Source organism: Aquarana catesbeiana, linkage group LG09, assembly GCF_042186555.1.
Source record: "Aquarana catesbeiana isolate 2022-GZ linkage group LG09, ASM4218655v1, whole genome shotgun sequence".
In the NCBI taxonomy this organism is placed as follows: Eukaryota; Metazoa; Chordata; class Amphibia; order Anura; family Ranidae; genus Aquarana; species Aquarana catesbeiana.
In genome coordinates, this window is record NC_133332.1 from 211,661,577 (window position 1) to 211,678,793 (window position 17,217).

The 17,217-nt window shown below is 50.2% G+C and overlaps 1 protein-coding gene across 3 annotated transcripts in view; it reads left to right on the forward strand.

Annotated features, from left to right (window-relative positions):
* Positions 1 to 17,217, forward strand: part of GPSM1 (G protein signaling modulator 1) — an 811,168-nt gene that overhangs the window by 400,357 nt on the left and 393,594 nt on the right. The gene's annotated exons all lie outside the window — the stretch shown is intronic.

Genomic DNA, 17,217 nt, shown 5'->3' on the forward strand with positions numbered 1-17,217 from the left:
TTAGGCGCCTACATCCTTGACATAAGAAATAGGCTATGTATTTAAATTTAACGTGCCATCTTAGCCATCGCTTTAGGCTTAGCATGGGGCAGTAGACACTATTCCTCAATTGGATTTCTGAACAGAAGTCCACTGTGAGCTGGAAAATATTTCTGGCCACGATACTAACTTTATTTTACATTGATAAGCAATAACATGTACCTGAAAGTTCACCAACCCGCATGTTAAAATCTGTTTCACAAACCAAGTGCTTATTACGTTTAGATTTGCTTTAAATTACTACTTTGACACCTTTTATACATATTGGACCTGCTAAAAATTTCAGTGCCACTTGTAACGCTTGGTCTATTTATAAAAGTAATCTTTTCTCAGAGCCCCATACTGCCTTTGCCTTAAAGAAATGGATGGGTTGCAGTAGGAAGTCCCATAATCCATCATATTTCAGAAACTGCCAGAAAAGTGTGCACATTTCACATTCAGTATCAAGCTGTGCAGTACCAAAGAAGGCAAAGGGAAGGGGGTGTATGTGCATGCATCCATCTGGGTTAAGAGCTGATGGCAGCTGAATCAAAATTGGCTGACAACATCACTGTGGACAATAATGGGCAGTTTGGCAGTGTGCACCAAATACCAATGTTTTCAGGAGCCCAGGAAGTAAATATGCAGCATCATACCCCTCTGCCAGCAGCCTTTTAAAATCAATGAGAGGCTGAAATATGTGATGGCTGGACATTGTACCGAATGGTACTTGCGTTTAGGAAAGTATGGCCAGAATCTTTGCATTCCAGGCATTTGTTCCTTGGTGCATACTGCTGTAAACTGAATTACTGCTGAGTGCTCCACTCAACCCCATTCAACAGCAGCAGCTGTCAGACTGAGTTTGACAGGTTGCTAGCAGTAGGGCTGGATGGTGCCCTGTGCCCTCCAGTCTCAGCTAAATGCTGGAGCTTCATTAATCAGAGCTAAATGCTCAATGTGCATGAGGCCCAAATCAGCTAAGTATATTCTAGGTGCATCAAAACAAAAGGTATGCAGCTTCCAACATTTATTTTCTTTGGAATGGAACATCCTGAGTAGAAGAGACTGTTTCTTGCCAGCATACTGTAGTGTGCTTTCAGACACACCACCTGCCGAATCAGAACTATATCTCTCTAATTCACAAAGTGAAATAAGTTCACCTTTTAACAAAAAAAATAATAAATGCACATTTTTTTGCAGGTAAAAAAATGTGAATCTACTATTTTTTGTTATAGGTGCCTGGAAATCATTACACCAGTGATCAAAAGATGGATGACGTTTTCTTTAGATTGTGGCAGGAAGCAGAGGGAGAAGATCCTGGGCTGACTGTCAAATTGGGGAATCAGTGGGTGCGGGGGCTGGTACATTTGTAACATGTAATATTACACCCTGAATATGAGTGTAATATAGAACATGTTACAAAAGGTGAACTTATCCTTTAATGTTCCTTGCTGATTAGAGAGTTCTATTTCTGAATTGGGGGGGGGGGGGGTGTCAAGCCTACTAATTTTAGAGTAAGCCTCGTACACACGAGCAGAATGTCGGGAGACAATTGCCGGTACAAAAATTACAGGCCAACATTCTGCCCATGTGTATGTTGGTCTTCTGTCGGACATGCATGCTCGAAAACCAGCAGCCGACAGACTTCCAATGAGCACTTTCAGCCAATGGCAGAGAGCGCTGATCAGGCGAGGGGGCCATCCCCCTGTCAGACCACAACAGCTCAGCGGGGGAGATCACTGGACTAACCTTGCATGGTTAGTACAGTGTCTCCAACCAGAGCTATCAGTTTTTTTTTTGTGCAACCCATGGGGTGCGTACCCAGCTTAAGGCCCTGTACACACCGGCATTAGAAACAGGCGTTTGAAGTGCATTTTTGCCGCTCTTTGAATTCCTGCAATAGATATTATGGACAGTGGACAGAGCTGTTCACATTTGAAAAACATGTAGTGTTTGCACTGCTTCACATTGCAGTGTGCCAAAAAAGAAGCTACATGTAGAGTCTGGGAGGAGTTGAAGGTCAGCTCCTTCCATTCAAGTCTATGATAAAGCGCCATAAACATGTCTGTAGCATTTACAGCATGTTTACGGTACGTTTGATAAGTTTTAATTGGAGTAGGGTGGAAGGTGGAATATCAGGTGGAAAAAAAGCATTTGGTGGGCATCTACAGCATGCTGACAAAGGACAGTCTTTTCTGCTCAAGCTATGACTGCATTCTAAATAAAATTAGCTGTAAGACTTTGCATAACTTTTGTTTGGTGCATATAATATATCTATCCAAATTAAACTGAACGTGCAAGTGGACTTTAACTTTCCTTAAAAGAGATACTGTATATGGGTTTGTTTTATTTTTTTTTAAGAATCACACTTACCTAGGTGGATGCAGTACTGACACTAACACTGAGAACTGAGCGATCGAACACCGCCAATCGATCCGTTCTCACAGCTCACTGAGCAGAGAGCTGCTGGCTGTGAGTCAGCAGCTTTCTGCTCTGCTCCCCCCCACGCTAATTGGAGTGCTGGGCTGTGGAGGAGGCAGGAGCGGCTGGCTCAGCCTCTCAGCAGCTTGCTGGGAGGCTGAACTGGGTGTTGGTCCAGGCATGTGGGCGGATCCCGACTTCATTTTCGCGATCTTGCCGGAGCCCGCTGTCTGCTGAAAACGGGTCACAGAAGTGCAAAATAAACTTTGGCTGTACTTCTCCTTTAAGAAGTTTCACAAAGTTTTCTCTGCTTTTCTTTGTAAAGAGATTTTTATCCAACCCAAGAGAGATTACAGATAGAGAGGTCTGAAATCTCACATGCAGCTTTTTCCACCTGTGAGTCGGGAGGCTGAGATAGTGCTCTGTGGAATTTGGCAGGAGAGGTAAGAGCGAAAAGCACTTCGGAGCCAGGATTCAGATAGAAGTACACTTCACATGTGAAGATTTGTTTTTCTGCAAATTGTGATAAGAAAATTAATTTATGCAAATTGGGGCTCCAGTGCAAAGCGTTGCCAGGAAAGATATATTCCACTTAAAATAGCAACTCCACTCGAAAAAGAAAAAACTCTTTCCAAACAGATAGTCGCTGAATTCCTAATGTTGCAAACATATACCAAACAGAATTGTGCATCTATACAATGTGGATCCAGCTGTCTCTCATATGAAAAATTATCTGAAACATGTTCTTTGTGTGTTTTCACACCTTCATTTGCTGTCCTGGGCAGCTAACCTGTCAGGTCACCTAGAGGCGGGGTGACAGATGCACACCGTTGGGATCAGGAGTGCACCGCGCGGTAGTGGACCCTACGGCTGACTGCTGCGGACTGAACCCTGGGAGGTCCAGGAAGCAGGTCTACTGGATCACTGACACAGATCCCACTGGGAGCTAGAGCATAGATTCCCCAGGGCGCGGAGTCTAAGAGCCAGCAGGTGTTCACCAGAGCCTTTAATGGTAAGGATGGACAGCGCTGCAGTCTGGCTCCATGTCGCGGCCCCCAGGGTCTCACAGCTCACGCTCACGGTAGACTACAGGAGAAGAGGAAGGAGGCAGCAGGCTGGAACAACAAGGAAAGTAAGGGACAAGCCAAGGTCGGGGCCACAAGCAGACAAGGACAACAGAGTACATGCCAAGGTTCAGGGTCGCAGGCAAACAGGGATGGCCAGGAACACGCCAAAGGTCAGGGTCACGAGCAGACAGGAATAGTTAAGAACAGGCCAAAGTTGGTAACAGGAATCAGATGTAGGAAACACAGCAAGTACACACAGAGGCTAACTGTCAGAGTATCTAATTGACCCGACTGTGTGGACTACACAGAGGAAACCCAAAACACATATAAGTGAAATAATGGTGTTTATTAACAAGTGATAAGTGAAAGGAATATAAACAGTGCAAACCCACACAACAACCCACTACAAACAACAATATATATAGGTAAATGGAGATACCGTAATCGTAATCAAAGCCAAGCCAAGGTCATACACAGGGAAGTCAGCAGAAGGGTAAGGACGGGAAACTGAACAGGACAAGGAGAGGATGGATGGATGGGGTTCAGGGCAGGGATCCAAGGGAGCCAGGAACAGAAGGGACAGGACTAGGAAGGCCTCAGGATAGGGATGGGATCAGATCAGGACAAGACAGACAGGCTCAAGGTCAAACAGGCAGCAAGGTCAGAACGCAGGGAGAGAGAGAGAGATACCAAGGCCGTGGTAATTGACCTCATGTCACAGCTGAGTGCAGTGTGAGCTGTTTGCTCCACACTGCCAGAGTGCACCCGCTGGTTGACGCCGGTACTACGGCCCGAGGATGCAACAGTGCCACCAGCAGGAAAGACCTCTTACTGCAGGTCCTAGGTGTTGGAAGACACCTGCTGATGGACACTGGTACTGCGATCCAAGAGACCGATAGCGCCACCAACGGGTAGACCTTCTCATGACAGTACCCCCCCCTAAAGGAGCGGCCTCCGGACGCTCCAACAAGGTGCGTCTGTTCAAAGTTCATGGCCTCCGACTGAACAGATGAGGGCACATCAGGCCGGGCATCGGGTACATCAACCTGGACAGTGGGTACTGCTGGCATGTCAGAGTCATTAAGCTGGGCAGCAGACGACAGGAACCACTTGAGCTGGGCAGCAGACGACAGGAACCACTTGAGCTGGGCAGCAGACGACAGGAAACACTTGAGCTGGGCAGCAGACGACAGGAAACACTTGAGCTGGGCAGCAGACGACAGGAACCACTTGAGCTGGGCAGCAGACGACAGGAACCACTTGAGCTGGGCAGCAGACGACAGGAACCACTTGAGCTGGGCAGCAGACGACAGGAACCACTTGAGCTGGGCAGCAGACGCAGGAACCACTTGAGCTGGGCAGCAGACGACAGGAACCACTTGAGCTGGGCAGCAGACGACAGGAACCACTTGAGCTGGGCAGCAGACGACAGGAACCACTTGAGCTGGGCAGCAGACGACAGGAACCGCTTGAGCTGGGCAGCAGACGACAGGAACCACTTGAGCTGGGCAGCAGACGACAGGAACCACTTGAGCTGGGCAGCAGACGACAGGAACCACTTGAGCTGGGCAGCAGACGACAGGAACCACTTGAGCTGGACAGTAAACGACAGGAACCACTTGAGCTGGGCAGCAAACGACAGGAACCACTTGAGCTGGGCAGCAAACGACAGGAACCACTTGAGCTGGGCAGCAGACGACAGGAACCACTTGAGCTGGGCAGCAGACGACAGGAACCACTTGAGCTGGGCAGCAGACGACAGGAACCACTTGAGCTGGGCAGCAGACGACAGGAACCACTTGAGCTGGGCAGCAGACGACAGGAACCACTTGAGCTGGGCAGCAGACGACAGGAACCACTTGAGCTGGAGGGCAGACACCCGAACATCAGGCTGGAGGGCTGGAACATCAGACTGGAAAGCTGGAACATCCGACTTGGAAGCTGGCACATCAGACTGAGAAGCTGGCACATCAGACTGGGAAGCAATCTTCGAGACATCAGGCTGGAAAGCAAGCTGAAAGACATCAGGCTGGGAAGCTGGTACAGCAAACTGGGAAGCTGGCACATCAATCTGGGAAGCTGGCACATCAATCTGGGAAGCTGGCACATCAATCTGGGAAGCTGGCACATCAATCTGGGAAGCTAGCACATCAATCTGGGAAGCTAGCACATCAATCTGGGAAGCTAGCACATCAGACTGGGAAGCTGGCACATCAGACTGGTAGGTAGGCATCAAAACATCAGGCTGGAAGACAAGCTGCAAGGCATCAGGCTGGGAAGCTGGTACAGTAAACTGGGAAGCTGGCACATCAATCTGGGAAGCTGGCACATCAATCTGGGAAGCTGGCACATCAATCTGGGAAGCTGGCACATCAATCTGGGAAGCTGGCACATCAATCTGGGAGGCTGGCACATCAATCTGGGAGGCTGGCACATCAATCTGGGAGGCTGGCACATCAGACTGGGAAGCTGGCACATCAGACTGGGAAGCTGGCACATCAGACTGGGAAGCTGGCACATCAGACTGGGAAGCTGGCACATCAGACTGGTAGGTAGGCATCAAGACATCAGGCTGGAAGACAAGCTGCAAGACATCAGGCTGGGAAGCTGGTACAGCAAACTGGGAAGCTGGCACATCAATCTGGGAAGCTGGCACATCAATCTGGGAAGCTGGCACATCAATCTGGGAAGCTGGCACATCAGACTGGGAAGCTGGCACATCAGACTGGGAAGCTGACACATCAGACTGGTAGGTAGGCATCAAGACATCAGGCTGGAAGGCAAGCTGCAAGACATCAGCCTGGGAAGCTGGTACAGCAAACTGGGAAGCTGGCACATCAATCTGGGAAGCTGGCACATCAATCTGGGAAGCTGGCACATCAGACTGGGAAGCTGGCACATCAGACTGGGAAGCTGGCACATCAGACTGGTAGGTAGGCATCAAGACATCAGGCTGGAAGGCAAGCTGCAAGACATCAGCCTGGGAAGCTGGTACAGCAAACTGGGAAGCTGGCACATCAATCTGGGAAGCTGGCACATCAATCTGGGAAGCTGGCACATCAATCTGGGAAGCTGGCACATCAGACTGGGAAGCTGGCACATCAGACTGGTAGGTAGGCATCAAGACATCAGGCTGGAAGACAAGCTGCAAGACATCAGGCTGGGAAGCTGGTACATCAATCTGGGAAGCTGGCACATCAATCTGGGAAGCTGGCACATCAATCTGGGAAGCTGGCACATCAATCTGGGAAGCTGGCACATCAGACTGGTAGGTAGGCATCAAGACATCAGGCTGGAAGGCAAGCTGCAAGACATCCGGCTGGAAGGCAGGGACATCGAGCTGGAAGGCAGGCATCGGGACGACAGACTGGGAGGCAGGCACATCAGACTGTAAAGCTGGAACATCAGACTGCAAAGCTGGAACATCAGACTGCAAAGCTGGAACATCAGACTGCAAAGCTGGAACATCAGACTGGAAGGCTGGAACATCAGACTGCAAAGCTGGAACATCAGACTGCAAAGCTGGAACATCAGACTGCAAAGTTGGAACATCAGACTGCAAAGCTGGAACTTCAGACTGCAAAGCTTGAACTTCAGACTGCAAAGCTTGAACATCAGACTGCAAAGCTGGAACATCAGACTGCAAAGCTGGAACATCAGACTGGAAGGCTGGAACATCAGACTGGAAGGTTGGAACGTCAGACTGGAAGGCTGGAACATCAGACTGGAAGGCTGGAACATCAGACTGGAAGGCTGGAACATCAGACTGGAAGGCTGGAACGTCAGACTGCAAAGCTGGAACGGGTTGGGTTACTGGCAGGATGGTGTGGGTCGGGAAGAATTTTTGCTTCTTCTTTGGTTTAGCCCGTGCAGTTTTGTATGTAGGTGCAGGGCTGTAAGCAAAGAAAGTAGCTGGGCAGAAGGAAGACCAAGGAACTGTAGCTAGAGAGGGGTTTTGTGGGACTGTTACAGGTGGAGGAGAAGAGACAGGTGAATTGAAGGCAGGATGGGTGCAACACTTGGAGACTGGGTGGTAGTATTTGGTAGGGAGCTGATTAAACTGGGTTGTAGCTGAGGTTGCCATGGGTGACGGGGAAATAGATCTTTTGGAAAGCAGATGATTAATGGCAGGGCTGGAATAGTGTGGCTTAGCTAAAGACAGGAGGTCTGACCATGCCTGCAGCAAAGGTTGAACAAACGCTGATTCACATACAGCCTGACTAACCAAAGATTGTACTGAATAAATGCAATCGGATAACACCTTCTGGGAACAAGCGGAATAGTGTTCATCAAAGGAAGCCGGATCATCCTCTAACAACCATACCAGGGATTCAACCTGGTCACAACTGAAAGGAGGGGAGAAATCGTCACTACCTTCGGGAATGCATGACAAGGCTGACTTTGTACATAATTGGATCAAAGGCTGAACATCCTCAAATAACACATGACCTTGATCTACAAGTAAATGGGCGGTTTGTATCGTTTCCAGCAGTTGGTCTCGGGTCCAATCTTTAAGAGTCTGACAACAATATTCATTATCCTCTGCCGCCAGCAGAGAATAATAGACAATTTCATCAAAGTTCATTTTGCGCGCCCACCGTAACAGGACGGTTTCTCAGTGCAGCCACATCTGGTCAGGGATGGCCTTGGTATACTGTCAGAGTATCTAATTGACCCGACTGTGTGGACTACACAGAGGAAACCCAAAACACATATAAGTGAAATAATGGTGTTTATTAACAAGTGATAAGTGAAAGGAATATAAACAGTGCAAACCCACACAACAACCCACTACAAACAACAATATATATAGGTAAATGGAGATACCGTAATCGTAATCAAAGCCAAGCCAAGGTCATACACAGGGAAGTCAGCAGAAGGGTAAGGACGGGAAACTGAACAGGACAAGGAGAGGATGGATGGATGGGGTTCAGGGCAGGGATCCAAGGGAGCCAGGAACAGAAGGGACAGGACTAGGAAGGCCTCAGGATAGGGATGGGATCAGATCAGGACAAGGCAGATAGCAGGCTCAAGGTCAAACAGGCAGCAAGGTCAGAACGCAGGGAGAGAGAGAGAGATACCAAGGCCGTGGTAATTGACCTCATGTCACAGCTGAGCGCAGTGTGAGCTGTTTGCTCCACACTGCCAGAGTGCACCCGCTGGTTGACGCCGGTACTACGGCCCGAGGATGCAACAGTGCCACCAGCAGGAAAGACCTCTTACTGCAGGTCCTAGGTGTTGGAAGACACCTGCTGATGGACACTGGTACTGCGATCCAAGAGACCGATGGCGCCACCAACGGGTAGACCTTCTCATGACACTAACACACAATGGTTGATCAGCACTGCTGGCTTGCAGTGCACAGGTTAATATAGGGTTCCCTGATAGGGCCTGGGGTGGGGCCATGCTTAGAGGAGAGGTTACAAAAGCAGTCAGGTGAGGGTCAGCTGGTCTCTAGAGAAGAACACATGGAGACAGGTATGCTGATCGACAAACTCGATTGCATAACCATGACATAACCACATTAATGCAACCTTGTGCATTGGAAAATCATGCATTTTCCCATACTGCACAAAACATGCTACCTTTTGCAGACACGCACAGGAGCTGTTCGTTCCTAATGGCACCCCCCACGCATCTAACAAATACGTGTGTTCGCGTCCACCAAAACTCATGATAGTGCAGTACTGCGGATTAATGGGCTGGCCTAAAACACAACGTGTTGGAACATGCAAGAAGGTGTGTGCACTCAGACCTCCTGGTGGTCTGTTAAGCAATGTAAATGCAATTGCACGGGTTGAACGGGTGCACCTCTAAACTTGACAATTGGATCTGTTCAAGGGGCCCACAGGTCTAAACCTAAAAACCCCCTCCCCCTAGAGCAAAAAGGTGTGGGTAGAAGAAATCTGATCTGCCCTTCGAGGACTCGAGTAACATAAAGGACCAAATGGACCGGAGGTCCGAAACGCTGCTGCGGAGAGCGTGGGATGCCAATGCGGCAGCCATGGCTCCTGCTTTAGCGTCAGCCTGCATAGCAAGGAAAGTGGATGCTTGGCTACACAGACTCTCCAGCCATGTCACTAGAGGGGAATAATTCAAAGAAAGTCACAGACTCTCTAGAGATAGTGAGTAAAGCTGTGGCATACTTAGCAGATGCGGCAGTAGAAACTGTCAGGACCGCTGCTGAGTCAGCGGCCCTCCTCAATTCAGCAAGGAGGGCCATCTGGCTCAAATAGTGGGTAGGGGACCATATGTCCAGGTCACGGCTCTGTGGGTTGCCCTTTGAGGGTTCCCTGCTCTTCGGCCCTGGCCTGGGTCAGGTCCTTTCACAGTCTGCATAAAAGGGGAAGAAGTTCCTGGTGAGAGCCAAGGAGAAAGGCAGGAAGTTTTTTCGTGGCCCCCCTAACCAAGGCCAATTCAAGGCCAAAAAGGACTCGAACAGAAGGTGAGGGAATGGAAAGAATAAACAAAAGGGTGGTCTGCTCTTTTTCGGACCCAAAGACACCAGCAAGCGGTCCAAGTGACTCCAGCTTCAGAGTAGGGGGGAGGCGTTCTCACTTTGTCCCGCAACTTACACGATCTGGCGGACCAGGAGGTAATTGTCCCTGTGCCACTGGAACCGCTTTATCAGGGATTTTACTCCCATGTTTTTGTCGTCCAGAAGCCATCAGGGATAATAAACCTCAGGAAACTAAACAAGTTTCTGCGACAAAACAGCATAGAGCATATACAGCGTAGGTAAGCATCTGTTGAAAGATGCCTTCATGGCTACAATAGATTTAAGGGATGCTTACCTCCACGTTCCGATTGCCCTGGAACATCAGTCCCTGTTAAGGTTTGCAGTCCTTATAAACAAAGGGATACAACTTTGGCTGTCCGAGCTCTCCCTTTCGGTTTAACAGCAAGCCCAAGGGTGTTCACAAAGGTCCTGGCAGAGGCAGTGGCTTACCTGCATCTTTATCCCTTATCTAGACAATCTCCTAATTTACGGTCCTTCCCTACAGCAGGTGAGAACAGATGTAGACAAAGTGAATCTCACCTTGGAGACCCTAGGTTGGATAATCAACCAGGAGAAGTTATCCCTTGAACCATCACAGTTAAAAACCTTCCTGGGAAACTTAGGGGATACAAGGGCTCAAAAGCATTTTCTCCCAAAAGAAAAAAGGGCAAAAGTGGTAACAGTGGTTTCCTCACCAATGGAACCCAGGGACTGCTCTCGCAGACAGGTTATGAGAGTTCTAGGGCTAATGACCTCCTGCATTCCAGCAGTTCCCTGGGCACAGCTCCATTCCAGGGAACTGCAGTTCTTCCTGCTATCCTCTTGGGACAGAAAGATGGAGTCACTGGATGGGAAGGTTTCCATCCCAGCAAAATAAAGGCTTCCCTAGATTGGTGGCTTGGCCAAGACAGGCTCACATCGGGTCGTCCCTGGGCCCAGTGGAACCCAGTGAAAATTACTACCGACGCGAGCGCCTGGGGTTGGGCTGCTCACTTGGAAGACCTCCAAGCCCAGGGGTCCTGGACTCTGACCCAAGCAAGGACCTCCTCCAACCACAGGGAGCTTATGGTGGTGGGTCAGGAATTAAAGGCTTTCTGAGGCGGGATTCAAGGACTAGAAGTCCAAATCCTATCAGACAACGTAACAACTGTCTCTTACCTGAACTATCAGGGGGGGACAAGGTCCAGGAGACTCCTAAAATTGGCTTTAGAAGTTCTAGGTTGGGCCGAAGGAACCCTTCAGTCCATATCGGCGGTCCACATAAAGGGGACCACCAATGTGGTGGCAGACTTCCTAAGCCGAAGACCCATCCACCAGGGGGGAATGGGAGTTAAACCAAGACGTGTTCCTTCAGATAAGTCAGCAGTTTGGAGTGCCGTAGATAGACCTTTTTGCCCACAAAGGGAACAGGAAGGTGGAGCGATTTTTCTCTATCACCAGAGAGGGGGGATCAGAGGGGGTGGATGCTCTAGCACAGGACTGGAATTGCTACCTAGCATATGCCTCTCCATATGCATTAATTCCTTGCGTCCTAAAGAAGCTGGCCCACTCAGAGTGCAAGCTGATCCTGGTAGCCACATGGTGGACAAAAAGGACTTGGTGTCACGTACCTGATGGCGAGCCTGACGTGTAGAGGAAGGCCTCCCGTACAACTCCGGCTCAAGGGCCGCTGATAGTGGAACAGCTGGCGCTGGAGCACGGTGAGGTAAGAGTGCCTATGGAAGTCCCGAAGTCTGAGCAGGAAGTTGCCGGAACACACAGGTGGACGCTGGACTTGACTGAAAGCAGACAGGAGAGTCGCTGGATCACTGGCAGGTCTCGGCAGCAGAGAGACAGATCAGATGACTTGGCTGGCAGGAACGTGGTCAGGTCACAGGCAGATTCGGCAACAGGTAGGCAGATCAGGTACAAACAGCAGGCAGGAGAGAGGTCAGGTCACAGGCAGGTTCGGCAGCAGGTAGGCAGATCAGGTACAAACAGCAGGCAGGAGAGAGGTCAGGTCACAGGCAGGTTCGGCAGCAGGTAGGCAGATCAGGTACAAACAGCAGGCAGGAGAGAGGTCAGGTCACAGGCAGGTTCGGCAGCAGGTAGGCAGATCAGGTACAAACAGCAGGCAGGAGAGAGGTCAGGTCGCAGGCAGGTTCGATAATCGGAAGTCAACACAGGTAGCAAGAATTCAGGTACACGCTGTAGACCAAGCAGCAACCAGCCAGTACTAAGTCCGTGTTTAAATAGGCCGTCTGGCGCCAGTTCTGATGACAGGCGTGCGCGGACGCGCGCGCACGCGGACGCGCGCACGCGCGATCGCGAACGCGCGCACTCGCGAACGCGCGATCGCGCATGCGCGATCGCGTATTCGCCGATGCGCCCGTAGTTGTTCTGAGAATCCCTTGCTGGCGCCTGCGCACAGGCGTATGCTTGCAAGCATTAGCTGTATTCTGCGGATGACTTCCCTGACATTGCCCCCCCCTTACGGGCAGCCTCCGGATGCCCAGTTGGTTCCTCTTCAGGGGATGACTGCGGAAGAAGGCACGTATTAAGTCCATAGCATGTACATTCCGCTCTGGTTCCCAGGAGTTCTCCTCCGGTCCATAACCTCTCCACTTGATCAGATATTGTAATTGACCCCTTCTCCTTCTACAGTCCATAATCGCTTCCACCTCGAACTCCTCATCTCCACTGACCATCACCGGTTCGGGTGGTCTAGACTCTCGATTAGGAAAGGGGTCAGGCAATGCGGGTTTTAACAAAGATACATGAAATACCGGATGTATGCTGAGGGATTCTGGTAGGGATAGCTCGTAAGAAACATCATTAATCCTTCTCCTCACAGGAAATGGCCCAAGGAATTTAGGGGCCAACTTCTTTGACGGGCAGGCCAGTCTCAGATTTGTTGTTGCCAACCAAACCCGGTCTCCTGGTTGCAGAATGAGTTCCCCTCTCCTCTTCCTATCGAAAGCTCTTTTATTATCCTGTTGAGCCTTGGTTACGGTTTCCTTCAACAGCTTGTTATTGCGATTGAAGAAGTCTACAGTGCTTTGGACAGCCGGTACTGAAGATTCAGGGACAAGGTCAGGCAAAAAGGTGGGATGGAAGCCATAATTAGAGAAGAATGGGGATTGCTTGGTGGCTGCATGACAGGAGTTGTTATATGCAAACTCGGCCAAGGGTAAGAGAGACACCCAATCATCCTGCACAAACGAAGTGAAACAGCGGATGTACTGTTCCAGCGTCTGATTGGTCCGTTCAGTCTGACCGTTAGACTGCGGATGATATGCGGATGACATGGAAAGTTTCATTCTTAAAGCTTCACACAGTGCCCTCCAAAACCTTGAAGTAAATTGGGTTCCGCGGTCAGAGACAATGTCGATGGGTACCCCATGGAGTCTAACGATTTCCTTAATAAATACTCGAGCAGTCTCAGCAGCAGAGGGTGTACCCTTCAAGGGTAGGAAATGAGCCATCTTAGTTAGCCGGTCTACTATGACGAAAATGGCTGTACAGTCTTCAGAGGGAGGTAGCTCAACTATAAAATCCATGGAGATCATGGTCCACGGCCTGTCAGGCACGGGTAAAGGTCTGAGCAAACCCCACGCCTTATTTCGGATGTTCTTACTCCGGATGCAAGTAATGCAGGTGTCTATATATTCTTTGCAGTCCTTCTCCAAATTAGGCCACCAAAATGTGCGTTGCATTAAGTTTATTGTTTTGCGAATGCCAAAGTGACCTGCTAGAGGGTGATCATGGCAGAGTCCTAGAACTGATAAACGGACTGCTTCTGGGACGAAGACCTTGTTCCCTTTCCAAAGAAGTCCATCTCTTGCCTGTAGCGTCTCCCCGACAGGATCAGGGGAGACTGCGGACGCCTGCTTCAACTGGGACATGAGATCGGACTGTAGTAACAGAAAATTTCCTGCTGGTAGGATGGTGTCAGGTACTGGTAAGACCTTTGGATCCTCGAACATACGTGATAGCGCATCAGGCTTGACGTTCTTTGATCCGGGTCTATAGGTGATGTGGAACAAGAACCTTGAAAAAAAAAGTGCCCATCGGGCCTGTCGAGGTCTTAGTCTTTTGGCAGTCCTTAAATATTCAAGGTTCTTGTGGTCTGTATAAATCAAAATTGGATGAGCGGCTCCCTCTAACAAATACCTCCACTCTTCCAGGGCGGCCTTTATGGCAAGAAGCTCCCGGTCTCCCACGTCGTAGTTTCTTTCTGCTGGGGCAAGTTTTCTGGAAAAGAAAGCTACAGGGTGGACTAGATCCTTGGGACCTTGGCGCTGAGACAGAACTCCCCCGACTGCATTTTCGGAAGCATCTACCTCCAGAATGTAAGGTAGTGCCGGATCTGGGTGGCTTAGTACAGGGGCAGTTGTAAACAGTCCTTTAAGAGTTTCAAAGGCAGCCTGGGCCTCGGGAGACCAGCGGAAACGAGCACCCTGTTTGGTAAGTTGGGTAATTGGTGAGATGATAGCTGAAAAGTTCTTGATAAATCTGCGGTAAAAGTTAGCAAACCCAATGAACCGCTGGATCCCCTTCTTATCAGTGGGCGCAGGCCAGGTCAGGATTGCAGACACTTTTTGAGGGTCCATTTCAATTCCTCCGGTAGAAATGATCAAGCCCAAGAACTGGATACTCTGCCGCTCGAACTCACATTTCTCGGGTTTGGCATAGAGTCCATGTAAGCGGAGACGGCAGAGAACATTCTTGACATGCTCCCGATGGTCAGCAAGGGAGGTAGAGAACACCAGGATATCATCTAAATAAACAATAACGAAAATGTCCAGGTAGTCTTTGAAGACGTCATTGATGAAGTGTTGGAAGGTGGCCGGGGCGTTACACAAGCCGAAGGGCATGACGAGATACTCGTAGTGGCCAAAACGAGTACGGAAGGCGGTTTTCCACTCATCCCCCTGGCGTATGCGGATGAGGTTGTAGGCTCCCCTCAGATCAAGTTTAGTAAAAATAGTAGCAGAACGAAGTCTTTGGAAAAGCTCAGGAACCAAGGGAAGAGGATAACGGTTCTTCACCGTAATCTTGTTCAGGTCCCGGTAATCTACACATGGCCGTAGTGAATGGTCCTTCTTCTCCACGAAGAATATTCCCGCCCCGGCAGGTGAGGTAGAAGGGCGAATGAAGCCTTTCTGGAGGCTCTCATCAATATATTCCTTTAGAGCTGCTAATTCTTTCTCAGACAGTGGGAAAATCCGACCAAATGGAATAGCAGCCCCAGAAAGGAGCTCAATGGGGCAGTCGTACGCCCTGTGTGGAGGTAATGTGTCTGCTCCCCGCTTGCTGAAGACATCAAGGAACTCGTGATAGGCCTCAGGCACCTTTTGGCAGAGCTCAGCATCAACGTCCATACACAACAGGGTGGTGGGTGCAGCAGTGGGATTGGACAGGCAGTGCTTCTGGCAGTAAGATGATTGATACTTGATACTGCCTGATTTCCAGTCCACCGCCGGATTATGGGCCTGTAGCCATGGTAGACCAAGAATGACGGGGTACAGAGGTGAAGAAATGGCATCTAGCCGCAAAAGTTCCTTATGACCAGTAGAGGTCGTAGTTAACAGTGGGGGGGTCTCCTGGTTCACCAATCCGGACTTTATACGGGAGCCGTCAGCCAGAAATACGGTAAGTCCCTGCTCTTTGGATTGAAGAGGGATACCTTGTTTGACAGCAAATGCCAGATCAATAAAGCAACTGCACGCCCCCGAGTCCACAATTGCAGTAGCTGACACACTTCTCCCTGGGAGCTGAAAGGTAACAGGAAGTGCCAATTGAGCAGAAGTTGCTGGAGGAACCGCCTGACTTGCTGGAGAAGCCGGGAAGGATCCGCGTCCCTTAGCAGGACAAGTCCGTACATAGTGACCCGCTCTGCCGCAGTAGAGGCAGAAGTTGCCTTGAAGACGTCGTGTCCGTTCCTCAGGGGACAGCGACGGGCGAATCAAGCCTAGCCGTGTGGGTGTTACGGTTCCTAATGCGGGAGAGGCCGGTCTGACAGATGTTGGCCGAACAGGAACTGCTGACTTCTCCCGTCTGCGCTCTCGCAGACGACGGTCGATCTGGATAGATAATGTGATTAAGTCCTCCAGGGTACTTGGAGCACCCACACGAGCTAACTCGTCTTTTAAGTCCTCCGATAACCCCAGGCGAAACTGATGTCGCAGAGCAGCGTTATTCCAGTGGGTATCTGCACTCCAGCACCTAAAGTCTCTTATATAGTCCTCGACCGCTCTGCGGCCTTGTCGGAGTGCATGGAGAGAGGACTCGGCAGTAGTGGTTAGTAGAGGGTCCTCGTATATCTTGGACATTGCTTGGAAAAAAGAGGGCATAGTATTTAGTTGGGAGTCCTTCTTTTCCAACAGACGATGAGCCCAGGCTTGGGGTTCACCTTGAAGTAGGGATATGATGAACCCCACCTTTGTAGTCTCTGCAGAAAAAGTCCGTGGCTGAAGTGAAAAGTACAGCTGACAGGCATTGCGGAATGCTCTGAACTGGGTCCGATCTCCAGAAAATCTGTCAGGATTAGGTACTCGTGGTTCTGGGGATGTCATCATTGCAGCGGGAATGGCTGAAGAGAGCTGGACTTGCACGTGCTCCACCAGACGCACATATTTCTCCTGCAGGGACTTGACCGCTTGAGTAAGGCCTGTGAGACATTGGCAGACTTCATGTAGGGGAGAGATTCCTCCTGCAGGCTCAGTCATGGCTGCTTGGTACTGTCACGTACCTGATGGCGAGCCTGACGTGTAGAGGAAGGCCTCCCGTACAACTCCGGCTCAAGGGCCGCTGATAGTGGAACAGCTGGCGCTGGAGCACGGTGAGGTAAGAGTGCCTATGGAAGTCCCGAAGTCTGAGCAGGAAGTTGCCGGAACACACAGGTGGACGCTGGACTTGACTGAAAGCAGACAGGAGAGTCGCTGGATCACTGGCAGGTCTCGGCAGCAGAGAGACAGATCAGATGACTTGGCTGGCAGGAACGTGGTCAGGTCACAGGCAGATTCGGCAACAGGTAGGCAGATCAGGTACAAACAGCAGGCAGGAGAGAGGTCAGGTCACAGGCAGGTTCGGCAGCAGGTAGGCAGATCAGGTACAAACAGCAGGCAGGAGAGAGGTCAGGTCACAGGCAGGTTCGGCAGCAGGTAGGCAGATCAGGTACAAACAGCAGGCAGGAGAGAGGTCAGGTCACAGGCAGGTTCGGCAGCAGGT